At 38.7% G+C, this 15,544-nt stretch overlaps 1 protein-coding gene across 1 annotated transcript in view; it reads right to left on the bottom strand.

The window, feature by feature from the left end:
• Positions 1-632: 632 nt before the first annotated feature.
• LOC139144925 (golgin subfamily A member 3-like) overlaps positions 633-15,544 on the bottom strand; it is a 36,501-nt gene continuing 21,589 nt past the window's right edge. The window contains exons 8-10 of the mRNA XM_070715756.1: positions 13,177-13,391; positions 7,054-7,167; positions 633-4,238 (exon numbers count right to left, since the gene is read on the bottom strand). The gene's annotated coding sequence lies outside the window, so the exon portion shown is untranslated. The remainder of the gene's footprint in view (positions 4,239-7,053; positions 7,168-13,176; positions 13,392-15,544) is intronic.

The raw sequence follows: 15,544 nt of genomic DNA, 5'->3' as shown, positions 1-15,544 counted from the left end.
ATGATCGATCACCTTAGATCGCTTATAAAGGCGCCAAAACCGTGTTCAATACCCTCTTCAGCCAAATTTGGTTCCCGTTGGTTAAACTCTCTATAAGCTTTGTTTCACACTTCTTGTCATCTTTTTTTTTCAGTGGCCAAGACGCAGTACATTTGATAAGCTTAGACTACTTAATTTAGTCGAGACCACTACACATATGCACGCACACATTATGGCACTACATTATAATGAATGTTTGTGAAGACACATATGTGAGATATGCCAGCATATTATTGCAATTATGGCTAGGCTGAAATTTGGCTGTAAAATAATTATAACCATCAGAGCATTTACCAAAGTACGAGAATGCGAACTTTTGATTCGCCATGGGGTAACTAATTAACTTGTTCATGACGAAAACATCGAGAATTGCAACGGGCGAACACAAGGTGAAGATATAATCATAGTTTGTTAGAATACCTGTAATCTTGCTTACAGTCCCGTCAGCAGACAAAACTCCGTTTCGAGGCGGGGATGTGGACGACAGGGCGTGGAAGTTCCCTGGATCCGTTACACAATGAACAAGTGGTCGTGTGACAAAGTGTATAAATATGTGCATGACCGGGAAAGGTAAAACACCACACACCTGGAGGTCTGTGAATTCAAGAGTTTTATTACTACCCAAAAACGACATACCTAGGTATTCATAGCTGAAAACAGACTGTAAACTGTTTGCAAAAAGCCCTCCGAAATGATAAATGTTGGTATTCATAGCTGAAAACCCGGAGTAGGATGTTTGTGCAAAGCCCTCATTCCCCATCTTGTCCATTCAAAACAATACCGCCGCCCCTACAACTGTCCATAAAATTCTCTCTCTTCTGGTGTATCAATATATCTCATTACTGGTAATCCAAAACATCAACCTATTTAATTTTAGATTTCTAGTGCTATTATTATAAATTAATATATAATTTTGGAAAGAATATTAATAATAACCTGGTTACTTTGAGGCTCCGTAAATATTGAACATGCATTTATTTTTAGGGTGGGACGTGCACTGTAAATGTATTTATAACACATCTTTATTATTCATACCTTCTTACTTCGAGATAGATTTAAATATTCCAATTACTTGAAAACAGAGTTTTGATTCTACAGTTAAGTGTACTTGAAAAAGTGGTTTCCCAAAAAGACACTCATTGCATATTTCAACATTTGGGATCACATAAAAACAATTCCTGTGGAAAATTTGTAAGACTGGTGCTGTAGGGTTAAGGGACAGATGATACAGAGCGGGAAATCAATAAAGTAACAGAGTCAACATCAAACAAACAACCAACTTCCATTTATCTATAGGGCAATCTGTCAGCTATATTTAAAGGTATACAGTCACCTGTAATCTAAATATGCCCATATATGGTCAAAGGGGCGTTCCTTGGTATTCAAAATGCCCATGTGAGGGCGCTGTTTTTAAAAAGCAGCCACCCGCTTAAAAGCTGTGATTGGTCAGATTTTCTCTTTCCATGGTAACTGTGGCAAAATTGGAACAGGTGACAGTAAACCTTTAATTCTTTTAACGTAGAATGGCATCTTCATTTAGTTTACATTTGTGGGGGCTCATTTTGAAGCTTACTGAATACATAAAGTTTTCAGTGGCATATTTTTTTGCAAAAATCAAAAATTTAATTTCTCTCGGAGGTGGCCATTTTGAATTTCTAGTAAATATTGGGTAATTCGTTTCACTGGTACCAAATTTTCCAGTATGAACCCTGTTTTTTTTTTTTTCTCCTGATTTCGAAAGGAAATGATGGAAAGTTTCAGTACAGAAAGTTTGAGGGAAAGTTTCAGTCTTTCAATTTCAAAGCATGTACTGCTGGGCATGTTCATTTGCTTGTGAGGAGATACCAGGACAGATTTGATTTTTTTTGGACAAAGACCCGGAAGTTTCATGACAATAGAAATGTTGACAATATTACATCACTGGATGTGGCACAGCTGCAGTGCAATTCTACAACCTGGAAATCGTTCCTCTAAAAGTCACACACAAATAGTGCCATTGCAGTTTTCTATCTGATACAATAATTACAACTTTTTAAAAATTGTGTCCTTTTTTGTGCACTTTTCATGCACATCTGCTTTGTTGCAAAGGGAAATGTTGGACAATCCTAATTTGTTTACACTGTTGAGTCAGACCATTACCACCGGATATGCAAAGGTGACATAGTTGAAAGTACATAATCCTCTTGTAATGCGGGAACTACCTTTGAAGTGGCTTGACAAATGCTGCAAACCACTCCAAACTTTTACAACAGTGAGTCTGAACAGATTGCTGTTCCAGTGACCTTTAACAGGTCTTGAGTAGTCTTGAATAATGTCCTCCATAAAATTAAATTGCTTTTTAATTTTCTGTATAGTCACCGGTACATTGGCTATTATCTGTAAAAACTTGAAATAATCCCAATTCTACTATCCTAATATAGTACGCTCCAAAATACAAGCTGTTTGATACAATATTCAAGTGTGAAATTCAACCTCCTACCCTTTGTACATGAGGATATCTAAAAGAAAAACATTTAAGTAGAATAAAGCAATATGAAGACAAATAAAACCATAAGGCAATACATAGGGTCATTATGACACAAAACAATGGATGCTGCAAATGCATGCATCTTGCTATAAATTGCTTTTTTTCCAACACTGCAGTTGAGGTTTATTGCAGAATTTTTTTTACATTACACGAACACAGCTAATGGCCCTGGCAAGCTTTATCCCGTACATCGTTTGGCAACTTTTCAATAATGGCCTTTCACCTCTAACTCAGAATTTTTCTGAAATTCATATTTTACATTGCATGTAAATGTGACAAGGTTTGTGATCTAACATTAAAATGTGAGGGTGGATTTTACATAGACAATGGGATTTCTTGGTATTGCCAATTACGTGAAGAACAGAGGAGCCGGTGAGTTGTGTCATGGTAAATATACTTCTCCAGGAGAGCTAGGAAAAATGTCACCTTAAAATTCATACTTTTTTAAAACTATTTAAGGTTAGAAATATGGGAAATTCAGTGTACTCTGAAAGTTATAGACTGTGTCACCAGAGGAGATAATGTACTCTACTGTCAACCACCTAACACTGCTGTTCTCAGTGCCTGAGTGAGTTACATGGGTAATACAGTCAAATTCGTGTACGTGTGTGGATATCAACTCCATATTTCAGATGGTGTCTAAATATGCTCCTCAATCCCCTGCAGTAGAAACAAAAACTTTTCTTATTACTGCCCTTCCAGATCAAAGCTAAGCTATCTATAACATTGCTAATGACCTTCATATCCTGAGTAAGTAAAAGTGAAGTACTACATTTCACTGTTCACATATAGTTTTCTTATTAATCGTTTGTAACCTAGGGAGTCATTAGGGTTGGGGCCAGTATAGAGTACATAGCTAGGGGTCCCCCAAACCCCCTTTTTGTACAATAGCTTGTATCTAAGGGTTGGCGTTCAAGGGTCTTTCAATGCTTAGTGAACAAGTATTTGTTCCTCAGAAGTCGTATCAAAATTGTAGTCCTTTTGAGTCATTTACAGAGTCTGCAAAGAAACCACTTACTTACAGTCAACCAGACTTGACATATGCTGAAAGTGCCTTGCGTTCATTTAGGATCAGAATGTGTAATATACACAAATGGCTGCTATCGGCCATTAGGCACCGAAGGAGACAAATTTTGTTTGTCTGGCAATGCTAGTAACGAACAGAACAAACAAGATGATGTTTCCTGTCCTAAAATGTTCATGTTCAATGAGTGAATTTTTCACTCTGCCCCAAGAACTCCTAACTCTGACAATACACATGTAATTGGCACTCAGGATTGGCAGTATCACTACTGCACATGCTCAGAGCCATCATATCATGGGGAACCTCATAAATCTTTCATAGAAGAATTCTCTTGGAAGAAAAGAACAGTAATCAACCCCAAGAATAAAGATGTAGAAAAAGTTATTTGTATTAAAAGCGTAGAACAGGGGCCTGGAGCACCTTTATTTCTCTCCTTTTCTAAATTGGCACTACGTATGTATGTGCAGATTGGCAGCAAAGTAGCAGGATCTTCACAGATCCTGGACATCAGGTAAATTTGGGGTGGATGTTTGTGACTTGAGTCCTGGGCTGGATGGTACGCTGCTTGCTGGTGAACTGCCGTACAGGGAGGAGACGGGACTGCTTGCACAGGTACGGTGTAACGCTTGAACTTGATTGTCAACTTGCCTATTGAGAGAGAGGACGGAGGAACGAAAGACATCAGTAAGAGCAGCGTCAAAAATGAGAAGCATTTTGAACTGTGCAGCTACTATCTGCGATTTGCAAGAATTAAGGATGTGTAGCAAACATGACATCCTACCAAAACATTGACTGAAATTTTTAAAATGCTCCATGCATTTTTCACTGTCATCACGCGTGAATATGCTTCACCAAGAAGAGGCTAGGCTCCACTCAGCAAATATGAACTCACAAATTGTACGCATAGATCACTGCGCATTATTCACACTGAGACACCAAACTGCTAAAATGTTGTAGTAACACTGACAGACAGGGAGAGACAAAGATGTTGTTATATTTAGAAGAACATCACACAGTCTATTGATGATGAGTACAATTGAGAACTACAGCTATGTGAGAGAGAGAGAGAGAGAGAGAGAGAGAGAGAATCTTTTGTCTTGGTACATAGCTAACTCTACAATTAAGACCAGTCAGAGTTGAATGGAGGAAACATCTGGAATGTTCACATTCATTCATCACTGAAACCAGATTAAACCTCCAAGCATGCAATGCTGAAACACCACTCTCGCTTTACAGATGCAGTACTGTACCAACACTCCATTCTCTTTGACCTTGGGCAAGCTAGGTCATGCCATCCTTTAAAACCACCACCAGAATTGATACACTGTCGCTTTTCAGTTCTCAAGTAAAGTTGCAAATTTAGGTTGCTGGTTGGGATTCTCCATGCTCACTGTACCATTCATACTCTACCAGTGGAAGATGTGTCAAAGTCTTTTGTGCCTCACAGACAAATTATTCAGACTTTCAAACTTTTGCAATACTTTTCTGGTGTACCCCTTGTGGGGGCTCTTTTTAAACCTCTTGGAGTAAGAAAATTTTTTACGGTCTCAGCCTTTCTAAAGTCACAAATTTTATTTTTTCCCACATAGTTAACACAGGGGTGGCAGCGATTTTGAATTTTGGATATCGGTAAATGTTAGGTAATTTCGTTCTATAGTACCAAACTTTGCCGCTGATTTTTATTCTTGATTTGGTATGAGAATTTTTGAAAGTTTCATTAAGGAAAGTTTTGAGCAAAAGTTTAAAGTCTTTAAGTTAGATGATGCATGCTATCTTAACAGGCTGTGTTGTCCACATCCTGCCGTTACTAGCTCACTTGCACTGTTTGAAGCATTCACCTTTCCTTCCCTCCCTCACCACCTTCCCAGTGACTGTGTGATAGTAGTCTAATTTTTGTCATCAGTAAATGACAGGCTGTGCCTGCAACCCTTTGCTTAGGAGCCTATCCAGTCCCCATTCTGAAAAAGGTCTGTGGAGTTATGGAGAAATGCCAAAAGTCTACCACTTTTACTTTTTCAAAGAGAGGGATGGCATTGACTGTTGATGACTAGCTGAAAGGGAGAATTTGAAGAATCAGTTTCACTCGAAAAATTTCAGGCAAATCTTTGTCCACTTTCCGACCAAACCAACCCAGACTTTGCACATCATCGGTGTGATCTGACATTTTACTTCTGGCAATCAAAATTCTGCATTTATAAAGTTGAAATTAGCAAAAAAATATTTCACAGGATGAAACGCCTTTAGCTCACGTGACATGTCACTGCCATGCTTAACCAATGATAGCATTATACCTTGTAAAGCTGTATTTTCAAAATGAGCTAAATTTCAAAGAGGTCTTCTTGGGTGATGTATTCACAACTTGGTGTTAGGTCTTGTATCAACATTTCAGAAAGAATGAAAACTTAACCTTCTCCAAAGCCAAAGGACGGTAATGTATCAATTGGTTGAAGGCCTTTCAATGCGTTTGGTGACAACGGTAACATGCAAACACACCTACGAGTACTAGACCTCTTGACATTTTCAGAGTAACAATGTTGCATTTGTTATCAAGGAGGCGGGCCTGATTCAAGTGGATAATTTACACCATGCCTCATAAAACACTGCCCCTATGCAGTGAAATTCAAGCACTCTCCACCTATTGACACACACCGATACAGATCATCTCTGTACTAAGACATGCGGCGAATAAATGTGAACCAGACTCAGATGCTGCCTCATACCATCCCATCCATGCAGCCCTTGTCTTTTTATTGTTTGAACAGGAACGCATTAAATGAAACTTACCAATTTCAGTTTGTCAGATTTTGTTCAAATTTGAAATGACATTCAAGAGTTTCATGGTTCCTGGGATGGATACAAGAATCAGTAATTTTTAAAAGAGTCTCCTAAAAATCTCACCAGAGTTTTTTTAAATAAGTCATTAGGCAGACTTCAATATTTCCTGTCAATCCTTTCACTGTTATTCAAATTCATTTTCCTCAATGAAATCTCAGATGATATTTTAATTACATTTTTCATTCCTATTTCGCACCTCTCTCCAGATGAGACACAGAAAAGAGATGTAAATAAAAAACATTGGCTGGAACAAATAGCAATTCAGCCTTGACAGAAACACACACAGAAAGAGGTGAGCATTCATGTGTTTACAGTTGAACAATAACCACTGTTAGAACGATGCAAAGACTAATGCCATGTTGGCAGAGTAGTACCCTAAGACAGACTCTTTTATATTCAGTAAAACCACTCATTATAGGGGTTGCAATCAGCTTTACTGAGACAAACCACACATGCTGGACCTATTGTCAGCGCATGATAAATGATAATGTTTTCTCATGTAGACTTTTGAAAAAGGAACAACATGTTGTTGGCACTACATCCATCACTTTTTCTTGTCTCAAACTCAAAAGGAAAATTGAGAGAACAGGGTTGGGAGGAAACGGAGACACATAATCTTTTCACTCACTTCCAGGACTGTGATGAGGTTTGTACGACATTGGTGTGTTCGTCCATCTGGCTTTGTAACAGGGACATCTGGTCCTTCAAAGAGCTCAGGCAACTTTTCAGAGCTAGAAGCGGCCTGGAAGAATACATGAAACAAAATGCACATTTTATTCCTGGCGCAATATTTAGTACTATACCCAAGTTCAAGCACTATAAGAAAGCTGCTGGGGATGTTCTCACATTCAAATGCAATTACCGTAATAATCAGCAAGGGCAATGCACACTTTCTTGAGCTATGTGAGAGGTCAGAAATCGATAGTCTGCGCCCCCAATCTGCGCTAGCGCATTTCAATCTGCGCTATTGATCTGCGCTCCCATTCTGCGCTATCAATCTGCGCTCTCGAACTCTCAGGGTACAGATAATGTATAGTGAGTAGAATTCAAAGAATATCCAAGGTAAAAGGGACAACATATTAATTATTGTTTTGAAAACTTGTATTTTTGTCCATTACTTGTTCCGAACGACTTTGCTCAAACTGTCTATAGTTAACTTTGTGGTAGATGGTTTGTTGCGTTATAAGTGTGTCCGCACAGTAGGTCAACCTAATGTCCCAAAATAAAAATACATGGTTGAATGCAAGTTTTTTCACTGGCTAACTAATTTTTCTCACTAAGATCTGCTTTACCTCAGTCAGAAAAGATCGGACTGAAAAGTTTCCGAGTTTGCCGAATCGGCACAACATCTTGCTGAGACACGCGAAGACAGAATTTGACTGTCGTGTCTGTTTTCAAAATATCTTCGCACAGACGTACGCATGAACTGTGTTCAGAAAGGTAGAACACGGTGGGACTAAGCTGTGGTCACTGAAAAGCTAGAATTGTCATTGTGGAACATAAAAAACAAAATTAAATGTCATCGTTGACGTGTCATAATGTTGAAAATCCAGTTCCAAAATGACTGTAATAAGTCACCAAAGCATCGGGAAAGTCAACTGCACAACCTAACCGACGGATCGGGTATTTCCCCATGAAGGAGCGACTTTGTACAATTTTTAAATATTGGTTATTTACTGTCCAGTATCGAAGTTTGACGTCCCATATATTTCTGTTATAGATAGATATATATTTCTGTTATAGATAACAGACTTGGAATAAATGTTGAGTCCCATATCAATACTAGACGTCACCACAACGACGTACCTTGTATCTGGGCACGCTGGGTCTGCGTGATCGTCGATTATCCGATTTTTATCGGCGATGTTGGGACTCTAATACCGAGACTACACTTGTCAAATCGCTGGTAATTCTATCCGATATTAAAATATCTGAGATTTCACCCATGAATAGATCTGGCTCAGCCCGGCGGCGTTGTCAGTCTCACTCTAACTTTGATACAAGCACTGTACGAAAAGTCACATTTGTCATATGCTTTACCTGGGTGATACAAGACTTGTCAAAACGCAGGTAAGTATATCCATGCAATGTAGGTGCTACTGGAGATTTCATGCTGGTTCAGCCCGACGTCGTCAGTCTGATTTTATTTACAATACTAGACAATACTAAAGACTTGTCAAATCACGGGTAAATATGCGATATATCAGAGATTTCCCCTCTTCTCATATCTGACTCAACAATCCTAATTTCCTGAAAATATCCGATATCACATAAAAGTGCAATGTCGCAGTATCCTAGTGTCTACGGGCTCAATTTGAAAATTAAAAGCTAAACACCAAGGGTGTAAAACATTTTAGTGGGCACTCTCGCCATACTACCAGCGGTAGCGAAGACAAATTACATGGTGTCCTTGTATGATTGCCTCGTTACGTCGTGTGCACTGTTGACAGTACAGTGGTCATGACTTTCTCTACCGCGAGTTCCACATATTGTCCATTTATAGCATGTAATATTTCACGCAGGAACCTGTCTGAAGGGGCTTCGCTACACTTCAGCGAGATTTTTCCAATCATAACTTAGTCAAAGGGGGCTTTTTAAACCTCCATGTTTTAAAATGAATCAAGTTTGCCTTAAAGTTGCATGCTCTCTATTTTCGAATTGAACGTGCCCTGTCGTACAACCGTTTTCCTTGATATAAGGTTGTAGCTAGTATTGGTAAAAAGAAGTCGAGTGCAACCGCCCAAAACCCAGAGTCATGTTTTGGCTAGAGTTGGATAGTTCGTCTTCACATCTGTAGAAAAATTTGCAGTAATCTCGAACGAATCTATTTAGTTTTCACCACTCAAATTAACTGTTTTATTGGCTTAGCTACTGTAATAGTGATAGTTAGGTTGAAAATGAGCTGATAGAGATGCTCAGCTTGTGAAATTATTGAAATTTAATACCGGGACATGCTCGTGAGGGATTGTGACTAAAGAAAGATTTACGGAGTAACCATTGTTTACAAGAGCGGAACTTCAATCGCAATGTTTGTGCTTGTTAGTTCAATCGTTCCGTATGAACATGGTTTCAACAATCGAAAGAGAAGGAGCACATACATTTATGAGAGAGTGTGTGTCTATGGGATTATAGTACGTAATTTATTATCTTTGCAGACGTGACACCACCTTGCCTTGATTATATCGGGACAGGTTGACGCGGTGACAAGGGAGTACATTGTCGTTTCTGACCTCCTCGCATGATATAAACATAAAGCTAGAACGGATGTCATAATTTGTTGATCAATGCCATCTACGATCATACATGAAAACAAGGGAGAAGCATTGAAAGTGCCACAAAAATTATGCAGTTTTAGTCGTGGGTCGTCCTTGTGGACAATTGAAAAAATTACTTACAGCTCGAACCAACCACTGAAGTTGAAATGACTGGTACAAATCAGAGTGTTCCAAGTTCACGGGCATTCACTTCTTGCATGATAGGACTACATGTAAATTGCCTTCTTGTGATCGGACTACGACATGCAAATCTTGAAAAATCGCAAACATCTCGAAAAATATATCTATCATTGTTTTTACTTGTCTTCTGCGATGTGTTATGGCATCAACTTACCTAATCATCACTGTCATAGTATCAGTTTCTTTGACATCATCACATCTCTCAGATTAGTGCATCTTTATTTGAGAAATTCATTGAAACCTCAATCGGAGTCAAACTCACAAGGTTAGCACTCGGTCAGAGAAACAATATTTATAGTGACAGGCCAGGCATTGTATTGCGTTATGTGAAACAGAAAGACATGATTTACATTTCCCTTTACGATTTTCGCGATTTTGTGCACAATTACTGTGAATTATTTACTTCCTGATCAGTACATAAACAGATAGCCATTGTGTCACGTCATCTACAGGTCACCGACCGCAGACGCGTGTATTCAGCTAGCTTGACGTCAATGGACGTAACTTGTCAATCATCATCACGGACATTGCGAACAGGCTAACGTCAGAATTGTCGAGCTCAAACGTTTTCTCTGAACATGAACAGAAATGCTCAATATCGACAGAAAAATCGTAAAAAAGTTTTTAAATAGTGACGGTAACCCAGCCCAAAAGTTTGTATCCACTTGCGCTTCCGTAGGCCATCCTACAGATCCTACAAACTGTTTCAATCAATGTCGCAAGGTTGCTGCAGTGCTGGTAGCAACTTGAAGCCTTGCCACTCCCTCTGCTGTGCGTTGTTGGGCTGTCGACTAAGTCGTCGTCGACTTGTAGCAAGGTCTACCATAATTGTAAGCGTACTTGACTTTGCGCTTACTACATGAACTTGATCATTGCTCAAGCTTTTTATATGAGAAAGAAAATTCATCGAATGTCTTCTTCATAGCCCTAGGATCCATGAGACTATAACTTCATGTCGTGCTTGATTCGGAATTGCATTCGATCGTACATAAAGATTACTCAATAACCAGTCTTCCTGACACTGAGACGGTATGGTGTACAAGTGTCAGTATGCTGTACAAAAATACAAATCTATTTCAACACTAGACCATGCCATGTCTTATCATCTAGCTGGCAGCTATATCACGGCAGTGTCATAAATGCCACCGTAATGACTAAAATCAAAACATTCATGGATCGATAGCGCAGAATAGGAGCGCAGATTGAAATGCGCTAGCGCAGATTGGGGGCGCAGACTGTCGATTTCTGACCTCTCACATACCTGCTTTCTTGGTTGGTCTAGTCGTGGTCCCTCAGGGGATTGTGCACAGGCTCAGTAATTCCTAAGAGATCAATCATGGCCTTCACAAGGCAAGAAACCTGCACTTTGTTACAAGGGATGCCCAAATAAACTATTATGAAGTCAATGGTGCCTGTGTGTAGTTTATATTTTTATGGCTTTTAAATTTCGCTGAGGGTCATTTTTTCATTTCCCTTATTTTTCATGTGCTCATTCATCAATTTACTTTACTGCCAGTTGCACAGTAAGGTATCAGTGCATACACCATTTGTTCACACCACCATTTCACGTTCCTCCACCCTACTGGAAATGGTATCAACCAAAGGTAGTCTTGTCAAGCCCTTGCAAAAATGTCATCAAACTAGAGAGTTGACAAAAATGTCTGGTCTGAAATAATCTAGCTTTGGCTGAATGGCAAATCCACCAGAAAAGTTGTGAAGGAATCAACAGTTGCCAATTTTTGAAAATATTCAAGAAAACTTGACCTTTTTTACAGGGAGATTGCTGGTGACAGAGTTCAATATGTTAATATAGTCTCACCGCCCAATCCCCTGCGAGTGCATTTTTTTCAACGAAATTGGCACAACCAAGCAATTGGACATTTGAACACAGCAGAGTTGGCAAGATTGTTTTTTGAAGTGCAAAGATATTCATCTGATGTCAATTTGACTCTTAACCATTTCACCCCCAGTTCCCTGTATACAGGTCCAACTTTACCATAGAAAACAATGGATTTGGGACAAACCATGGTGGTGAAAGGGTTAAGGGGGCGCTGCACAGTGTATTTTGATCCAAAATCACTTTTTTGCAAATATTCATTCAATTTTAATTAATTTTTTGACCCAAGATTAAAATATTTGTAGGGTTTACCTTCAGGAGATTGCTGGTGACAGAGTTCAAATGTTAATATAGTCTCACCGCCCAATCCCCTGCAAGTGCATTTTTTTCAACGAAATTGGCACAACCAAGCAATTGGACATTTGAACACAGCAGAGTTGGCAAGATTGTTTTTTGAAGTGCAAAGATATTCGTCTGATGTCAATTTGACTCTTAACCATTTTACCCCAGTTCCCTGTATACAGGTCCAACTTTACCATAGAAAACAATGGATTTGGGACAAACCATGGTGGTGAAAGGGTTAAGGGGGCGCTGCACCCAACACAGTGTATTTTGATCTAAAATCACTTTTTTGCAAATATTCATTCAATTTTAATTAATTTTTTGACCCAAGATTAAAATATTTGTAGGGTTTACCTTTGAGTTTCTACAGTAATCTTAAGTTACGTGATACAGAAGTGGTAATTTACGCAAATTTATGCAAGTCACCCAATTTTCTGGCTTCTCTTTTCTCCCAATTTCAATATTTCCAAAGAATTTAACTCCAATCTGGCTGAGTCAAATTTTCTCAAATTTTCACACCTATGTTCTTTTAATGCTATAAAAAAATGACTATTTTATTGGCAATAAAGTTCTTACATTTTGAATAAGAGCCATTTTAATTTTGCTAATCTTGATTTTAATAACTTTTTTGAGTGTCAGTCTTTCATTCCATGCCATTTTAGAATGAGGATAGACAATAAGTGTTTTTTTCTACACATACTCTTCTTTCAAATAAAATATTATATTTCAGAAAATAGTGTCAAGTTTTTTACTTAAATTAAGTTTCATCATTAATACCAAACTTGAGGGTTTTTACCCCAAATATACACCCCTTCATCCTTCGAGTAAACTATTGCTATGATATTAAACTTTAGATTCTCTGCTGTTTTAAATTATACAGTATGAGAGGGTTTCCTTGTCATCTAAGATGAGAAATATTCCTTTGAAAAACACTGTTGGCAACATGCAGCTGCACCTTAATTTGTTGCACAGTGCTTTGTGACTGTAACACTTCAAAGTTTTAGACAGGCCTTCAAATGGACTGGAAATGCTGCTCTTCTTTGAAGAAACCCTTGAAGCTTGATCCAGAAGATGGCAGCAATTTCAGTTTTGTTCGACACTTCAGAATCCAACTTACTTGCTGTCATCTTTGCTTGTGATGAGCTGGTCAGTGTTGATTGCTTGCAGGGCTGTTTCAGCTGTCAAGGTCAACTCCGGCACGGGGACATCAGGTGTTGCTTTCTCCTGTCCATCATGCTGCATTTCCTGGTTGCTGGTTTGTGGCAAATGGCTCTGTGTGCCAGTGCTCACATGGTCCACACTAGACTGACTATGCAGCTGGGATTTCAACATCTAGGAAATAATAGAGCTCTATAATTCAATTTTGCTCTCAAAGTGCATTTCGACATGGTACGATGATGTTACATCACAGGGCTTATCACTGAGGTATTACAGCAAACACTACAGCTAGGTATGAAGTTTTCTGATTGATTTTGTTAACAAAACTCACATAGGATGAAGGGTTCTCCAGGAGGGCATGTGAGGGGTGGGCCTCCCCTCTGTTTTTGGAGCATTCTATTCATATGTTAATGACAATACTAAAGAGTGCATTTTCACCATAAAAGCATATGTAAATTATGCGGTGTTCTGTAAATTGATCACATCTCTGTTTGTCAAGCTGTGAAGAACATTGTACCCTGCTGATGTGCAGCGTGCTCGGAAGGTTACATCTGATTGGTCGATTGTCACTATTCACAGCAACTTAGGGAGTCTTTTTGTATAATTTAATTATAACAGTAAGATTCAGCCACCCAATCGGATATCAGCTTCTGAGACGCTGCACATCACCCCATTGTACAGGATGCATATCGGAGCAGAGCTCATCCATTTGCATAACTTTTTCTCTGGAGTTCTATTTTTGTTCTCCAAGAATATCTCACTCCAGTCTAAGCTGTATGTGGCTGTTTATTTGTCTGTAGTGCACAAATATATGTCCACTGTGTGTAGGTCAGTCAGTCTTTCAATGGTGTCATCAGTACTGACCATCTGCCTGTAAGCCCCTGCCTGTCATGTCTGCCCGCACATGCGTATGCCTATTTCTCTGTACATTCTTGTTTGTCTGCCTGCATGTGTCAATCTCATTGTCTGAATGTTGATCTGTGTGACAGTATGTTCCTGCATGTCAGGCTGGCTAGTGGTACCTGTTAGTCAGTCTATTGGTATGTGGCTGGCCACCTATCTTTCTGTATTTTAATACTACAGAACCTGTGATGTATGCATTGTGAATATACACGTTGCTAATTTGCCAGTGCCAAACTTGTAAGCAAGAGTGTACACCGAATTATGCTGACATGGCTGTTAATGGCAATCTAAAGAATGAAAATTCCAGGATATCATTGCAGCTTGAAAGACTCATAGGGTTAGCATTTTGCTTTACAGCATGTAATGTTTTTATGATCATGCCTTCTGAAGGCTTTGTAAAACTGTAACTTTAACCCTTTGAGTCCCAAAGTCAAATTTTGTCGCTTTTATAAAATGTAATGCAGACAATTTTTTTTTCAGATCCCCAAAATTTTGATAAAAAACTGTAGCCAATAACAAGTCATGTCCATTTGGTCAAAAATTATCATACAGAAAAATTCATAGAAAATTGGAAAACTGATTCAAAAAATTTTGGTGGGAAAAATTACAGCACTCAAAGGGTTAAGACATTCCATATGTACCCTGTGCTTTGAGGTAATAAAACTTAAAAGCAATGTAGGGTGGCTGGTGCAAACCCATGTAAACAGGAAATAAAATCATGAATGTGTAACTGTACTGCTTGAGATAAGACTTTGAGAAGTGAATCAGAGATTGCAAGGTTGATATGTGTATCATAAAGTTTAGAAAGAGTGGGTCATAACAGTTTCAAGAGTATTCTTGAATAGATGTCACCTTGATACTTTAAGGCAGAATGCTCTTCAGGAGCATATATTCAGACTCTCAAACTTTTACAATTCTTTTCTGATCTACAACTTGTTGGCACTCATTTTTAAGTCTTTGTGTACAAAAAAATTTTCACCATCTTGGTTTTTCGAAGTCAATTTTAATTTTTCTCCATGGAGATAACACAGGAATGGCGGCCATTTTGCATTTAAAATATGGTGAATCGTTGGCAATTTGTTTCTCCAGAACCAAAGTTTGCACAGTGACCCCCGATTTATAATATTGATTTTGAGAGAGAATGGTTTAAAGATCCCTTGAGGAAAATTTGAGCAAAAGTTTGAGTCTTTCATTTTCGAGGCGCATGCTACCTTAAGGAAGTGAAACCTTGCACATAAGTCACTAGCTGAACACAGAATCCTGCCACATGTTTATAAAGTGCGTATATGCTAGACACCTGGTTCTTTTCCAATAACCTGTCTGAAAGAACACCTGGCAAACTGTAAACGACATAAAAACCCAACCACTCTTCAAACTGATAACATTTTCCTAACTTATTCACCCTGGGGAGGTTATTCTTGTTT

Source organism: Ptychodera flava, chromosome 12 (assembly GCF_041260155.1).
Source record: "Ptychodera flava strain L36383 chromosome 12, AS_Pfla_20210202, whole genome shotgun sequence".
In the NCBI taxonomy this organism is placed as follows: domain Eukaryota; kingdom Metazoa; phylum Hemichordata; class Enteropneusta; family Ptychoderidae; genus Ptychodera; species Ptychodera flava.
Note: the sequence above shows the minus strand (reverse complement) of the source record. Positions and strands in the feature narration are given on the sequence as shown.